This window comes from Lissotriton helveticus, chromosome 3_1 (genome assembly GCF_964261635.1).
Source record: "Lissotriton helveticus chromosome 3_1, aLisHel1.1, whole genome shotgun sequence".
Lineage (NCBI taxonomy): Eukaryota > Metazoa > Chordata > Amphibia > Caudata > Salamandridae > Lissotriton > Lissotriton helveticus.
In genome coordinates this window covers 1195363286-1195379531 of record NC_136061.1, presented here as the reverse complement: position 1 = coordinate 1195379531, position 16246 = coordinate 1195363286, and positions in this window count along the sequence as shown.

The window sequence follows — 16246 nt, the reverse complement described above, 5'->3', positions numbered from 1 at the left end:
GATTAACACCTTGTAATGACAATTGTGCACCTCTTCTTGTAAAGACAATCCAGGACCACCAAGCATGGACTGAAAGAGAGGAAGCATCCTTCCAACAAAAGGTAATGGATTTTAACGCAGCGGATACAAGAAAATTAAATAATTTTGCTTCGATATCATCAAGGGGTACACTCAGAGCAACAGATTTACATATAACTAAATTATAAGAGGGTAAATCAGAAACAGGCAAAATTTTCTGTATCACGTTCCATACTTCAGACCAAAATTTCAAAATAGGCGGACAATCAAATAACATATGACGTAAGGAACCAGGATGTAAATTACAATGCCAGCATATATTGGATGGTAATAAGTGAGCTTTAAATAAACGCAATGGTGTCCATAAGGAGTTAAATAAAATATAAGCATTAGTTTGATAAATAGAGACTGGTAAACATCCAGAAATAGAAAGGGACCATATTGAAGACCAGGAATCATTTGGCAATGATAGGGATAACTCATTGTTCCAGAAATTAGAAATGGTATCAACATTGGAACCTAAGGATACGGTAAGTTTTTTATAAAATACAGACACCGCTTTAGAGGATAAAGAAACAGTATTAACATAAAGCAGTAAATCAGTTGTCATTTTTGAAGGGATGCCATTGGGAAAGGAATCTAAAATAGAATTACAGAGGTATTGATATTTTGACAGCTCGGACAAAGGCAGATTATATTTCTTTTGGAGTTGTATAAATGGAATAAATTCATCATCCTTGAAAACATCTCCAAGGTAAAAAAACACCTTTAGCAATCCAGGAAGACCAAAAGGAAATATTTCTATTTAATTTGAGCAAGGCACTATGCCACAAGGACAAGTGTACTGTAGAAAGTAAGGGGGATTCAAAATTGGAATCTATATCATTAAAAATTAATCTTGATGATTTAATTATGGCAGAAGAATGTACAATTTTAGATACGGGGGACATGGTTAATAGGGATAATAAAGGAAAAGGTTTGACAAGGGAAGTCTCAATATGAAACCAGATAGGGGTAGTAAGCATAGGAGACATATTAAACCATAACGAACTTTGTTTAAGAATAAACGCTTTATGATACAGAAGAAAATCAGGTAGTGCAAAACCAATATGACATTTGGGGATTTTTAATTTTTTATAAGCAATACGGGGAGGTTTATTATTCCATAAAAATTTCGATAAGAGCTTGTCAATATCTTTATAAAATTTGAGTGGAAATTGAGTCGGAATCATTGCAAGAGAATAAAATATTTTAGGGGCGATAGTCATTTTAATAGATTCCATTCGCCCCCACCAAGAAAGGTGAAGGGAGGACCATTTGGATGTTTTTTGTTTAACATATTCTAGAAGGAAATCAGAATTCAATTTTAAAGTAGCAGGAAGGGACGATGAAAATAATATTCCAAGGTATTTCAATTTGCACTTTTGCCAAACTATATCCGGTGAGGGTAGCATATCAGGAGTACACAGCATATTTAGTGGAAAAAATTCAGTTTTAGTAACATTTAACTTATAACCAGATACAGTAGAATACTTAGAAATAATATCAAGTAAAAAAGGAACAGAAGAAACCGGATTACTAATAAATAATAACACATCATCAGCATATGCTAAAGTCTTAACAGTAATGTCATTGATAGTAATTCCTTGAATATTATCACATTTCCGAATGTAATTAAGAAATGGCTCTATACCAAGTAAAAATAAAAGAGGGGAGAGGGGACAACCCTGACGAGTTCCTCTGAAAAGGGAAAATTGGTTAGTAATCTGGCCATTAATAAATAATCTAGCTGTGGGAGCATAGTATAAGGCAGAAATCATACGAATAAAGGAGGGGCCAAAATTAAAAGACAACAAAGTTTTAAATAGAAATTGCCAATGGATTTTATCAAAAGCTTTTTCAGCATCTAATGCCATAACACCAGCAGGGCTAAGGATAGAGGGGCTTTGCTCAATAACATGTAATAACGTTCTCGTGTTGTTAGCAGAGTATCGATTTTTCATAAAACCAGACTGGTCTGGGTGGATAATTGAGTGAAGGATAGGTGCTAACCTAGAAGCAATAATTTTAGCATATAATTTACAATCTTGATTAATCAATGAAATGGGCCGATAATTAGCAACTAGGGTAGGGTCTTTGTCAGGTTTGGGAAGTACAACAATTAAGGCCTCAGAGAAGGAACCAGAAATGGTACCTGATGAGGAAAAATGAGAAAAAATCTGAGCCAAAAAAGGTAAAAGATGATGTTGAAACTCTTTATAAAATTCGGCAGGGATACCATCAGGACCAGGGGATTTTTTCTTGGGAAGTGATTTAATGGCCAAAAGAATTTCTTCAGTATTAATGGGTAAATCTAACTTAGTTTTATCAGAGGATGAAATGTGAGGCAAATCAGAATATTGTAAGAAGGACTCAATTAAAGAATCATCACAATAATCTGGTTGATTATATAAAGTGGAATAGAAATTCAAAAATTCATTAGCAATCTCATTATGGGAAAAAGCAATGTTACCTTGAGGGCATTTAATGGAAGTGATTTGAGTTTTATCTCGTTTAATACGTAAATAATTGGCTAAAAGTCTACCAGACTTATTAGAGTTAAAACGAAATTTAGCATTAGATTTAGAGAGTTGTATCCCTGCTCTAGTGCTGAGAATAGCATTGAATTCATACCTCAGCTTTTGCAATTTTTCTTTATATTGGGGATCATGAGAAGTAATAAATAAACGTTCAAAATGAGCTATTTGTTTCTCTAAGGATTTAACCTGGGAGTTAAATTCCTTATTTGCATGAGCCATGATAGAAATGGTGGTACCTCTAATATAGGCTTTAAATGCATCCCATCGAGTGATGATAGATGTAGACCCTTCTGGATTGAAAGTGAAATAATCCTGAATTGCCTGGAGTATTTTGGGCTTATGAGTGTCATTAAGGACAATGTCAGAATTCATACGCCATCTGTACTGTTTAGTAAATGAAGAGGATACATTTAAAACAAAAGAAATCATAGCGTGGTCTGAAATGTCGATAGTACCAATGGAGGGATCAGTAGCAAATTGAATAAGGGAAGGGGAAAGGAAAAAATAGTCTATTCTGGAATGGGAATTATGAGGATTGGAGAAAAAGGAAAATTCTTTACCAGTTGGGTGGTGCAAGCGCCAAATGTCAGCTAACTTGGTGGTTTGAAGAAAAGTCTTAAAGGCATAAAAAGTTTTGGATGGTCGAAATCTAGATGTGGACAGTCTATCCAATAAGGGGTCTACAAACATATTGAAATCACCCCCAAAAATCAACGGAGCATTTCCCAACTTCAAAACTTCCGACGTAACAGTGGACCAAAAAACAGGATCCTCTGACGTAGGGCCATAAACATTCATCAAAAAGAAGACCGAGTCATGAATTTTAACTTTAGCTATAATATATCTTCCATCAGAGTCTGAGATTTTATGCAATACCTGACAATGCAACTTTTTGGCAAAGAAAATAGCGACCCCATTCTTTTTACCTGCAGCAGGTGAAGAGACAATAGAGTCCACCCATTTTTTGTTCATGTAACTCAAAATTTTATCATCAACATGTGTCTCTTGGACAAAACAAATGTCTGCCTTAGAATTACCTAAATAATCTAAAATTTTTAAACGTTTTACTGGATGTCTTAAACCTTTGACATTAAGAGAAACAATTTTAATATTATGAACATTAGCCATTAGGATATAATAGAAAGAAAAGAGAGAGATGAGAACAAGAAGAAGGTGAGTGAAGACAGGTTAAGAGAGCAACTCTGACTGAAAAATAGGAAAGGGAGAAATAAAAAGGAGAGAGTAAAGCACAAACATACAACATAAATAAAGACATGGAAACGCACACCCGTTCCTCAAGCATGGCCAGTTACCGTTGGAGCCCATAAGGAGAATTAGTTAGGAACCTGCAACAAAAGGTCAGCGAGAAGCAGTCAAGAATTAGGGTCCTGTGTATCCATTGCTGGAGGAACCTGCTGTTCGAGGAAGAGACGAAGGTCTTCTGGGCGCTGAAAAGATTTAGAGACATTGTCTTTCCAGACTCGCATTGTAGAGGGATCAAATAGGCCATATTTGAAGCCAAGGCTTCTCAGTTGTGGACGAAGAGAAGAGAACTCTTTACGGATAGCCACAGTTTCTTTAGCAAAATCCTGATGGATGAAGATTTTGGTTCCATTTACCAGTAATGACGGTATTTCACGAACAGCTTTCCGAATAAGAACCAGATGATGGTGACGTAGGACTTTAAATATCATCTGCCTTGGTTTTGAATGACGAGGATTACGATGTGACGGAACTCTATGAGCCTTATCAATTTCAAAGTTTTCTGCAAACTTAATATTTAGGAGACCAGGCAAAAGAGATTCAAGATAAAGCCGACAATTGGTCCCCTCAATTTCTTCAGGCAAATTAAAGATGCGCAGATTGTATTGCCGATTGCGATTCTCCAAGTCCAGCAGCTGGGAATGCATTGGAATAATTCTGGCCATTAAAGGTGTAAAAGCATCCAATTTATTCTTATTATCATGGATTTTGATGGTATTATCAGACACCTTCATGGACATAGAAGCCATATCTTTACGCATATTTTTAACTTCTGAGGCAATGGAGTCAGTATTTAAACGCAAGGCTTTAATTTCCTCCAAAATCAGAGCCAAAGAAGGTTCCGACGATTCCACCACTTTAGATTTTGTGGGAGGAGGGGAAACCTGCTGCTTCCTCTTATTTGTAGGAGCATTTTTCAAATCCATTCTGAGGAGAATAAATGCTCTTTATTATGAATAAAACAGATTAATGCAAAAATTCCTCAAAAAATGATGAAGAATTGTTGTGAATATGGACCAATGCAGTAAAAAGCATCAAAAAGCCCAGGTGCAGCAGCTAAACACAGCTGTAGGCGGAGCTAGGCCCCAAGCCAGCCTCTGTCGTAATGAATTCTCCGCCCCCAGGTTCACGATCTCGGCAGGAAGTGAATGAGCAGAGTGGAGCAGGAGCAGGAGCATGGGGCATGAGGAGAAAAGTTCAATCGAGCCAAATCGCTGGAAAAAAGACTCACAGGTGAGGGAAGGCTTCAGCAGGCTAGCGCTGGCAATTTCGCCGTGATTTGTGCAGGAAATCGTCGTTTAATTGAGCTTAAAGCTCCTGGAAATTACGGAGCTCCGGTGGCGGCGGCCATCTTGATTGACGCGCTCGCGCGTCTCCCGGTACATAGTACATTTCAAGGTGCGTAGATGTGGAGTTTGGAATAGTAAATCCATTCTTCTCATCTATATACACTAGCCTTTCGATTTATTGTACCTCGATATTCTGTACTCGATATTAATGTGCTGCAATATTGTCGGAGTGAATAGTCAGTAGTACAGTCAGCAAGGTGGCTTGGCACGGCTCTCACATCTATTCAAGGAATGACCCCATATGAAGCACTACACCACCAAGGTTTTGCGTCTGTTCGTTGTGCATTTAATGTGGCTGGTTAGTGAATTTCAGAGGTGTTTGTTTTTAACATAAATTAAGATATTATTACCATACCTAATTTTAAAGTCACTTTAATCTTAGCTTTTTCAGTGAATATCTAGGATTTTCTTTAATGTAAAGTAATATTTTATTACCATACATAACGCCAATCTGCTACATCCATCTCCCCACAGGCAGCCAACCCCATGCCACACGCAGCCTTTGGCCATGCATGGCGTGGGGTGGCTGCAGGGTCAGCCCTTGCACTTTTCCCCTTGCTGCACATGCCTTGTGTGTAGTGGTGTGGTCAGGCACAGGCCATGGCACCCAAACTCCCAGGGATGCAGATGGCTAAATATGAGGGGCGTCATTTTAAGTAAGGCAGTGCTACTGACTTTGTCAATGGGTCAAAAGTCCAAATATAAAAAGTGGTACTATTGACTTTATTAAGAGGTCAGAGGGGCAGATTTATGAGTTCTGGCGCATCTCTGCAAATCAGCAGGGATGCGCCAGAACTGATGCGTCACGCAATTCCCTCCTTGCGGCACCACAGATGCGCCGCATTTACAATTCAAGCAAGCCGGGCCGAAGACGACTGTAATGCCAGAAACCGGTCCCCGGAAGCTTGTTTCCTTTCCAGTGAAGAATTGGCTAGGTAGTTTGGTCTGCCCTGTTCCCATGATGCACTGGGCCAGGGTCAGACTAATTTGCATGTAGCCAGGTTCTGAACTGGGATGGTGCAGTGAGCTAAAAAACGGTGATGGATCAAGCCCTGATCTTTTGACTGGGTAGGAGTGTTCTGCTTAATTCAGATACTCTGTCCATCACCACCCCTGTTATGAATCGCATTTACAATGCGGCGCACCATGGTGCAAGGAATTGCAGATGCGTGACGCATCTTGTGGTGTACGGGCGGCGCATTGCTGGAGTAGCGTCGCAAGTGCGACGCAACTCCTGCAATGTACAGAGGCCACCCATACATAACGTGGCGTAAGGATTTGACCCAGCAGTGTCGTAAAACTGACTCAGTGAAATCCTATAGATTTCACAGCGTCAGTTTTACGGGGCTTTCCTACGAGGGAACGCCCACCCTGCGACAGAACGCCCACATGAAACCTGACGCAGGTTTCATGTGGCGCAGGGCTTTACAACGTGACGCATCTGCCTAGATGCGTCACGTTGTAAATAGGTCGCAGGGATGCGCCACGTTTCCGTGCCGTTGCGTGACGCAACGGCGGCGTAAACGTGGCGCAAGTCTGACATAAATCTGCCCCAGAATATTTACATATATAAAGAATATGTTTTGTCTTTGATAGAAAACGACCAATGTGTTTTTCATCAATTCACAAAGTATGCGCCTTTGATAAAAGTGATTGTTGCTAAAAAAAATGATAAAGGTTCATTACAAAATAAACCATAAACATGTCTTTGAGTCTTAGTTAAAAGAAAATTAAGCTACAGAGTGTAGCCATAGAACCGAACACAAGGCGGCTCTGCACTGTAGCCGAAGAGCATAAAGCTGCAGCTATCAGCGCTTTAAAAAATATGGTAAGCTCTTCTAGGGTCTTTGATTCAAAGATCCAGGAGACACTCTTTTTTTAAACTGTTGCTTGAGGGCTGCTACACTCCCTGCAGCCCCCCTCCATGTTCAGTGGGGCCTCTGCATCTTCTAGGGGCACCACAAGCATGGAAATATATTTTGTGTTAAAATGCCCTAGGACATTTTAGGACGCTCAGTGCTAGGAGCAGTGAGTAATAAAGGAGGGTCTCCTAGGTGACAGCCAGATGCTTATTTTTGTTGCAGGATGCGGAAGAGCCCCAGGACCCACACAGTCTCACTAGGTCCCGTGCCAGCAACCATCCTGGCTGCCACCAATTCTATTTTATTAATTTTTAATCATCATACTGGGGAGGGGTCCTTTACAGGTCCCGCGGGAGACGCCATCGCCTAGGGCCTTAGGTAGAAGCCTCGCTGCCTACTGGTGCACTCACAAAACAGAAAGTTGAGCATGTGGGTGGAGCCCCCAAAATCCTGTCAGCCCCTGCATGCACCCATCCCAGATGCAGCGGGAGCTGGCATTGCTCCCTCTCAGTTGGAGCAGATATCCTTCCATGCTCCTGCCATACAGGAGCAATCTCTGTTTCCCTGCCCGCAAGAGCACATGCAGAGGAAAAAATGTTTGCTCCCACCAGGCAGGGTCGTAGCCACGGGGGTCCAGCGGGGCCTGGCACCCCTATATGTGTTCCTGGCCTCCCTAAATGTGAGGCAAGAATGTTGTGAAATAATCCTTTGAGGCGAATAAGTAGGTGCCCGTTTCCTGTTTAAATGTTCTCTCTCTCGGAACGCCATCCTGCACATGGTATCAATTGCTCTACATGTTGCAGTGACTGTCAAATACCATGGCGCCAGGCCTTCAGTCAGGCAACGAGGGTAGGGGAGCATCACGATAACCCTGTTCAGCTTGGTTCGGTGTTACAATCAGCTCACAGTTCGCGCCTCTCTCGAAGGTGCACGGAGAGGGCAGACGCACAGCTTATCTGTGGAGCCCTGTGCTGGAAATAGTTGGTGTCCTTATTGTCGCATTATTCATTTATGGAAGTCAAAGTGAAGTTGGGGCTGCAGCCTCTCCTAGTAGCGATCAGCGGCCAGCCTCGAAGAAAGAGTAATTCATGCACACAGAAAGGTATGAGAATGCGAGTCTGTGACATGTGAGGGAAAAGGCAAATCCAAGATTAATTCGAAACCAGCATTATCGTATAGTGCAACACATGGTCTGTGTGGTGAATGAGGTGCTGGCTTTAGTGTGAAATGAATGTTTTGGAGGGTGAGGGGTGAGTGCCATCAGTGGCAAGAAGAAATAATGACAAGTTAAAAAAAGCATCTTGGAAGCCCTTTGTATCTGTCTAAAGAGTTCACTGTGAGAAATGCGTCCTATAAATTGATGTCTTTAACAAATGCCATGGAAACTGTCACATCAACAATACAAACATCAGTCTCAATGAGGAAGTTTAGGAGGTTGAGTGTCTGCTGCTATAATCTATGAGTCAAATGCAGGTAATAATTTACAATATCAGCAATAGTGCTTAGTGGGTTAATGCACACACTGAATGGATTTGAGTATCTGGAATACCAAGCGCTGTATTTTTATGTTATTTATTTTATACAGTGTAAAGTCAATTCGAAGGTGAGGTGAAGCACTACAGAAAAGATTTTTGGTTTCAAGTAATTTTTATTTGAATTTAGAATAGAGCAAGAAAATATACAACATACTCTACAGTGTGCCCAGTTCTCGATCTCATATAGCCTGGCACAGCAGTTCTGTTTTGAAAAAACCCAGCGCTAAAGCAAGTGAGTAATTACACAGTGCTTCACATGCGACACCATTACCAAAAAATGCCCACTAAGAAATGCTGAAATGGGAACAAAATGCAAGAAAAGGGGAAAGAGAGAACAGAAAAACCAAGGGATGAGGGAAAAGGCATAAAAAAAGGAATAAAATGCTGGGTCATGCAGGCTGTGTAAAACGACGGAGAAACAACTTCAGTACATTACCAATTTACTAGTGCTATGAACCTACGTCCCTCCCCCAAATAGCCCCATAGGCCTAGAAGGTGAATCGAATGGTTTTGTCTAACTCAATAGTAGAACCTATACTGCAAAATAGCAGTCTGAGTTCACAACTGCAGTACTTTTCTCGATGCTCTCTGTCCTCGTTCACAGCCTTCAGTCTTCACAGTAACATTAAGAGGCATGTGACCGCTAAGCAAGCAGTTTTAGTTCCACAGCCTGAAGCACCTTCATACTGGCCTTTAACAGCAAGCTAATATACTGGAACAAAAGGATACTCCTACCCTCCACTTGCAAAGCATTGATCAGAAGCACCACCTTTTTAATAATAAGGTAATGAATGTCCATGTCACAATGGAACACAATGATAGTACCAACACCATTTTCTTAGGAAAAACTGCCTCACCGAGAGGGGCGACTGTACACTTTCTTTATGAGTTATGAGTACCCAGGTACGGAAAGGTACACGGAAAACAATGCTTCCACTTTTCTATCACAGACCCACAAGAAGGCTATCCCAAAACTCTAATGTTGGATAGGTGTCTGTGATTTTCCAGTGCCTTAATCCTTTCTTCTACCACCAACATGGCCCCGTCACCCACTTCAAACTTAACCTACAACCCATGTCTTCCTCTAGTCTATCCTTCTGCCCCTCTTGCTGTGTTTTCTTTCTCATATCCATCATTGTGGTATCCATACCATTCAATGGATTCTCAACACAATCGAGTTGTACCTAAGCAGCACCAAATAAACACTTTTTCAACGTTGTCCAGTTTTTATAGGATAATGTCTAACAGTTGGCTTACTATTATCATCATCTCCCATACTTTTCTTTCTCCAAGGAAGAGGTTGGGTAAGGGGTCTTTTGTCCATGGGATTTTGTCAATAGGATGTCACTGTCGATGGTGTATACTGCTGTGTAAAGGGCATTGGTAACCTCCTTGCTTTCTCCCACCTTCAGCCCATTAAGCTGTGGAGGTCTGTACCCGATCTCAGTTAAAGCTGTCCACCAGACATTTCTGGAATTGACCCCTCCTCCATTGGCTGCCCGCAGTGCGTCCACACCTGAGGCTGCAAGAGCCCTTCTATCTCGCAGGTGCTACTGGTGCATCCCACAAGGTCTACTTCTCCCAGGTTCAATCTAGCTATCCTGCCAACCTCTAGACAGTGCACTTCCAAAGCTGCAGATTTAGTAGCCTAAGGTCAATCACTCCATACGCAACAGTTATCACCGTAATAGTCCTCATAGCCAAATAATGGAACTGATGTAAGGAGCTCATAAAGCAGCAACTTAGCACACCGCCGGGTTCAGCCCCCCTCCAGAGATCATTTTTATGTCAGTAGGAGCATCTAAACCCCCTCACCATGGCAAACATATCTTGATACTGTATTGTAATTGATTTTGATTTTATATAGTACTTCAAACCCATCCCTTTCTTTGATGAGGCAGCAAAGCACATTGGCAGACAGACAGCACACTGCACTGGTTGGGAGTTCCTGCTTGGAAGCTTGTTGAATTGCAGTGTTGCTCGTGTGGGCAATCCTTAGTCTTGTGTGGGATTGACAAAATTAGTGCTCTTAATCTGACCTAATTGCGTAGAGGAAAGGAGTTATCTGAGAGACGGTACACATGTGCTTTACATTCACGCATAGCTCTAGCTGTTTGAAAGTATTGGGGTCGAGTGTTGCCTTGATTGGAGGGGTTTTGGTATTGTGTGTGATGAGTCTTTGAAAGCCTTCCTCGTGTTGCAGCGCTGATGCATGTAGTGGAACAAAGTAGTGTCAACCATAGATGCACATGTTGACCATCCCAGTCAGAGCAAGGGTTACAGTTCTTTGTTTGGTTTCAGCAGCAAAGGAAAACGCCAAAGGAATGCACTGGATTACAGTGCAGCCATACTATATGCCTTTTCAAGTCTCCCCAAAGCAACAAAGGACAATCGTAATGGCATGCTCTGGATACAGACAATCAAAAGAAATGGCTTGAAATGACCACTCAGGAGTGACACAGGAGTAAAGAGAGTAATGCAGCGGTTGCAGGCAGTTATGGTAAGTGCTTTTTCAGGTCTACCAATAAGCAATATGGGGCAACCCAGGCAGCACGGCAATGTAACTGAGGAGTTCACAAAGGATAACAGTGGGGGTAATATGCCGTGCAGTGTAAGGAATATGATGAGTAGGTTATAAAATGTGTAGGAAAAGGGGGAATGTAAGTTAGGAGTTGGAACAAGACGTCAGGGGTCTGGCCCTAGTCTCGATCATACCACAAGAGGCCCAAACAAGGAAGATGCCAGAGAAGATGTCCTTAACTTCCAGCCGCTCATCTGCATGACTGGGCTGGACACACTGAGAACAGAGATGATATCGGTGGTTGGAGATGATTGTTAAGACCATAACAAGCAGGCGGTAAATGTAGATCACCTTTTTGAGTGAGAAGGAGCAAGAACAATATTTTCCTTTGACAGAGATATTTTAAGAGCAAGATAGTAACAAAACTATTTATGTAGCACAGGCAAGTTCCAAGAAGCAGCAGAAGTCTTTGCAAAGAACATTTCTATTGTGACGGGAGCATCTCCTTTCATGAATTCTATGCTAGAACCGTATCATGTTTGGGGTTTTGATGATACCAGATTAAAGAAACCTGGATTTTGTGGTAGGGAAATAGGTGGGACATGATATTTTGAAGTATACCCTGAGCACTTGTTCTTTTCACATTGTTTTACTGACCAACTGCAGATATTTACAATTTAAGTTATATGAAGAAAAATGTATTTTCTTAGAATCGCACAACATTTTGGTTAACCTCGAAATCAAAAAATCTCCCAAGATTCTCTGACTGCACCTTTGTAAATGTATTTATATATTACATTTGTACATTAAAATGCAGCATTAAACTTATTTACAGGAATCTTTAAGGGTGAATAATTCTATATAAAAAAAAATAGAAAATGCATTGAAACTTATTGACACATTGCATAATTTTTCCCCCAACCATTCCTCTCACCTATGCCCCTGATCATGACTGAACCTGAACGTTTATGTTTTCATCATCACTTGAATCAAATCTATCAACTGTCCTCTCTGTGTGTATTACAGAAGTATTATCACCTATACTATACAAGAACTCTGTCTTATAACGAACTCCATCATTACCTCTTTTTGCGACAATTGCACTGGCTCCCTATCAGGAAAAGAGCAGTCTTTAAGCTCTTGTGTCTAGTGTTCAAATCACTTCACGGGATGGGTCCCGCCTATCTACTGAAGAAATTAGAACCATATATTCCCGTGAGATCGAGCAGTCGAAATCTGCTCTGCACTCGGAGAATTAGGAAAGCCAAGATGGGTGGTCGTGCTTTTTCTCATATATCCCCAGGCCACTGGAACAGACTACCAGATGATAGTCAAACCTGCTCCAATCTGGCACAGTTTAAGAAATTGCTTAAGACCTGGATGTTTTAATGAGTACTTTTTTATATGTTGTCTGCTACCCAGGCGCCCAAAGATCCCCTCGGGGATGATTCGCTGCGCAATACAAATTTTAATAATCATAAACATAATTCACAGAGCCACCACTCCAAGCCAGAAGAAAGCTAATATAATGAACAACTGTCTAGAATATATATAGAAAACACACATATATATACATATATCTATCTATCTATATATATATTCACTGAAAAAGCCATAGGTCTCAGGCATGTTATAGTTAGGAATTATCATTTAAATAACCTTTGAAATTCACTGAAAAAAAACATAGGTTTCAGGGGCGTTATAGTTAGGAACTATCATTTAAAAAACCTTAGAAATTCACTGAAAAAACCATAGGTTTCAGGGGTGTTATAGTTAGCTGGACATTTCACTCATACAAAACCATTGAAATTCCTCCGTTATAGTTAGTTGTACAAACTGTAACTCGCATGCCCGCAATCCACTGCTGATGATGTCACATATAACATCATTCATGACATGGTCAGTGACATCTAAGGTTTTTTTAAATGATAATTCCTAACTATAACCTACCTGAAACCTATGGCTCTTTCAGTGAATTTCAAAGATTTTTTAAATGATAATTCCTAACTATAACATACCTGAATCCTGAGGGAGGCAAGATGGCGGCCACACCCGCGGCTGTGTATGAGGTGGTGTACGAGTGGTCCTCTGATGGTCCGACCTACCTGCCCTGACCGGAGTGTCAAGCTGCCCAGCTGCGAGGATTTTGCAGGGAGGGAAGTGGAGACGCCGGGGAGCATTTCTGGCTTTGTTTCCCTGCTCGGAGGTGCTTGGAGGAGCTGCGGAGGCGTCGTGTCGCGGAGCGGAGCGAGTCAGCAACTCCTGGAGGCGGTGCCTTCGGGCAGCAGTCGACTCACCTGGAGCTGCCTTGGGGGTCTTCCTGCGAGCTCAGGAGCTGCTTGGAGCTGCTTGGAACGCGGCTCAGAGTGTGGTCGAGCTGCAGCTTGGGAGACGTTCGGGAGACGCTCAAAAATGAACATTTAGAAAAACAAACATTTGGATACATTAGACAGCAATTCAAGGTACTGTGCTCATATTGTCCTCTGACTTTTCTATTGGAGGGGGATAGAGGAGAAAACTGATCTGTATTTCAAGATTAGCGGCTCAACGATCCTTCCAGCAGCTGTGATAATACTTTTAGCGGAGTGCTAATGGCTCCAAAAGGAAGGGGAGCGAAAGCTAAGGCGGCTGCACTCGCAGCTATGACTGGTAATGCAAATTCAAATGCCGCAAACGCAAACGCGGATACCAGCTCCTCGTGCACCCCCGATGTTAGTGGTAGTTCTATGATGGGGGGTCAGGCGGATACGGGGGTAAAAGAACACGTCGTACCTCATTACTTCAAGAAGAAGAATACGCAAGCTACCGTACAAGCTCCTGCTACATCCGTGGGGTAAGGCAACGCTATCCAAAATATAGCGGGGCTTAACACGGATCAGAATCTGCAGTCAACAGCAGTGGAAGCACCTATAGCTGGTGTATCAGGAGGGTCTGCAGAAGGGAATGTTGAATTTGCTGAGCAGACTGTTATGGAGAGAGGTTCTGGCGCGGCTGTAGGGAGCGCTACCCATGCTATCCATGCTGGGATTCCTGATACTAATAACTATCCTCTTGATAGTCAGGATAAAGACATAGGGAAAACCCCGGTGAACGATGCAGAGTCTATTGGTTCAGGAGGGCAATTTTATTCTATGTCAGACGTGTCACTCATATCAGAGAAAGAACTTGAAAATGAAAATGGGAATGAAAGTGATAGATTATCGCTTTATGGCGACTGGGCAGAGGATGGCAATGCATCTCTTGGTGATGAAATGTTAAGTGTAGACTCTGCTGTCGATCATGCAGAACAAGGTACAGTCCATAAGGTGTCTGACTCCCCGAAATTGCTTCCTCTTAGCGCTTCTGGTTTGATTGAGCAGCCTCATTGGGATACCCTGTCTGGGTCACAAGCTGTGCATGGTGAATTATTTACTGAGGCTAACTATGAAGCAGAAGGCAAGATCACACTTAAATCTATTTATAGTTTGCAATCATCGATTTATAAGATTGTCATGGCCCATAGAGAGGAAACAAAAGCAGAAAGGCTGCGGAAGCAGGGGGCAGTCCGTAAGCTGCAAAATGCAGTCAGACGCATCACTAAGTCCTGTACGGAAACCACCACCAGAGTACAGGAGGCTGAAGAACGCATTTCCTCTGTTGAAGATGAGCTATCCAGGCAAAATTCCTCTATACCCACCCTGCAGAAAACCAGCCAAGACATCAATTGGAAACTCATCGATATTGAAAACCGAGCACGCAGGAACAATCTACGTGTCTTAGGCATACCGGAAGGTGTTGAGGGAAAAGACACGCGACGTTTCAAAGTGGATTTATTCACTTCGGCCTTTCCTGATCTGAAGGACTGGAATTTTGATAAAGAGATTGTAAGAGCCCATCGGTTCCCGTTTTTTCAGAAACGTAACGTAGAAGGTAGGGATCAGAAACCTAGGGCTGTCCTTATATGTCTTCATAACTATCTCCTACGTGAGATCTTATATGACGTTGCTAGACTAGCACGCCCCACGAAAGGCAAAGATCTCAACTTTTTTGTACATCCAGACTTTTGTCAAATAACTGTGCAACAGCAGTGGCGTTTAAGGCAACTGTTATCACCCATCCAAGTTAAAGGCGGGCAGGCGTTTTTATTGAATCCCGCCGAACTGAAGGTTGTATATAAGGAGAAAACAATGTATTTCATGTCTGAAATCAAGGCACAGGAATTTTTGGACTCAATGTGAAGTAATTATGTCTTTTTCTGTTATGATGGCTGCTTTTATTGCAGCTGGGTTATTCCCCCTAGGGTTAAATTTATGTACTAGTGTGATCTTTTGAGAGCTTTGTTTTGGCTAAGTAAATTCAGAAAGTAAGCATTTGGTAAAGGGTAGTTAAATATTGGGTGATGGGATAAGGGATACTAAGTTGGGCACAGGTTTTACGCCTCTGCTGGGGAGCGCTGCTGTGGGTAGGGGGAGGGGTCACTGGGGTCAAGGAAAAACAGTAAAAGAATGGTTTGTGCAATCCAAGTTCTATATTTTGAAGTTTTGTTTATTTATGATAACGCATTTATCTTTATAGTGAACGGTGTCTGTGATAGCTCTTTTGATATCAGTTTATCTAGATTTGATGATGGGTAAAATTACTATTTGTTCATGGAACTTAATGATAAGAGGAAAAGGGGTATAATGGCTCAAATATTGAAAACTATGAGAGTGGATGTTGTTTGCATCCAAGAAACACATGTGGCGTGGAAGAACAGAAGTTGGTTAAAGGATTTAGGACTGGAATTAGTGGGCTGCTCACGTCAAGGCTCCACTATTAGAGGTGTAGCTCTTTTAAAGCGATATGGGGTTGGGCAAACGAGACGAGTGAAGGAGGATCCACTGGGTCGTTGGGTGATTATGGGACTACGATTGGTGGGCACAGCTCTGACTATCTGCTCTGTTTATGCTTCTAATCTGGATGACCCGACTGCTCTAAATCAATTAAGCATTGAGTTAGCATCAAGGCCCCCTATGCTAGTTTTGTGTGGGGATTTTAATTTACATACGGATGAGAAACATGATATATCTAGCAGTAATTTGTATGTAGGCAGGAAGAAAAATGTCTATAAAGCTATGAAAGGTATCGTCGAGGAATACGG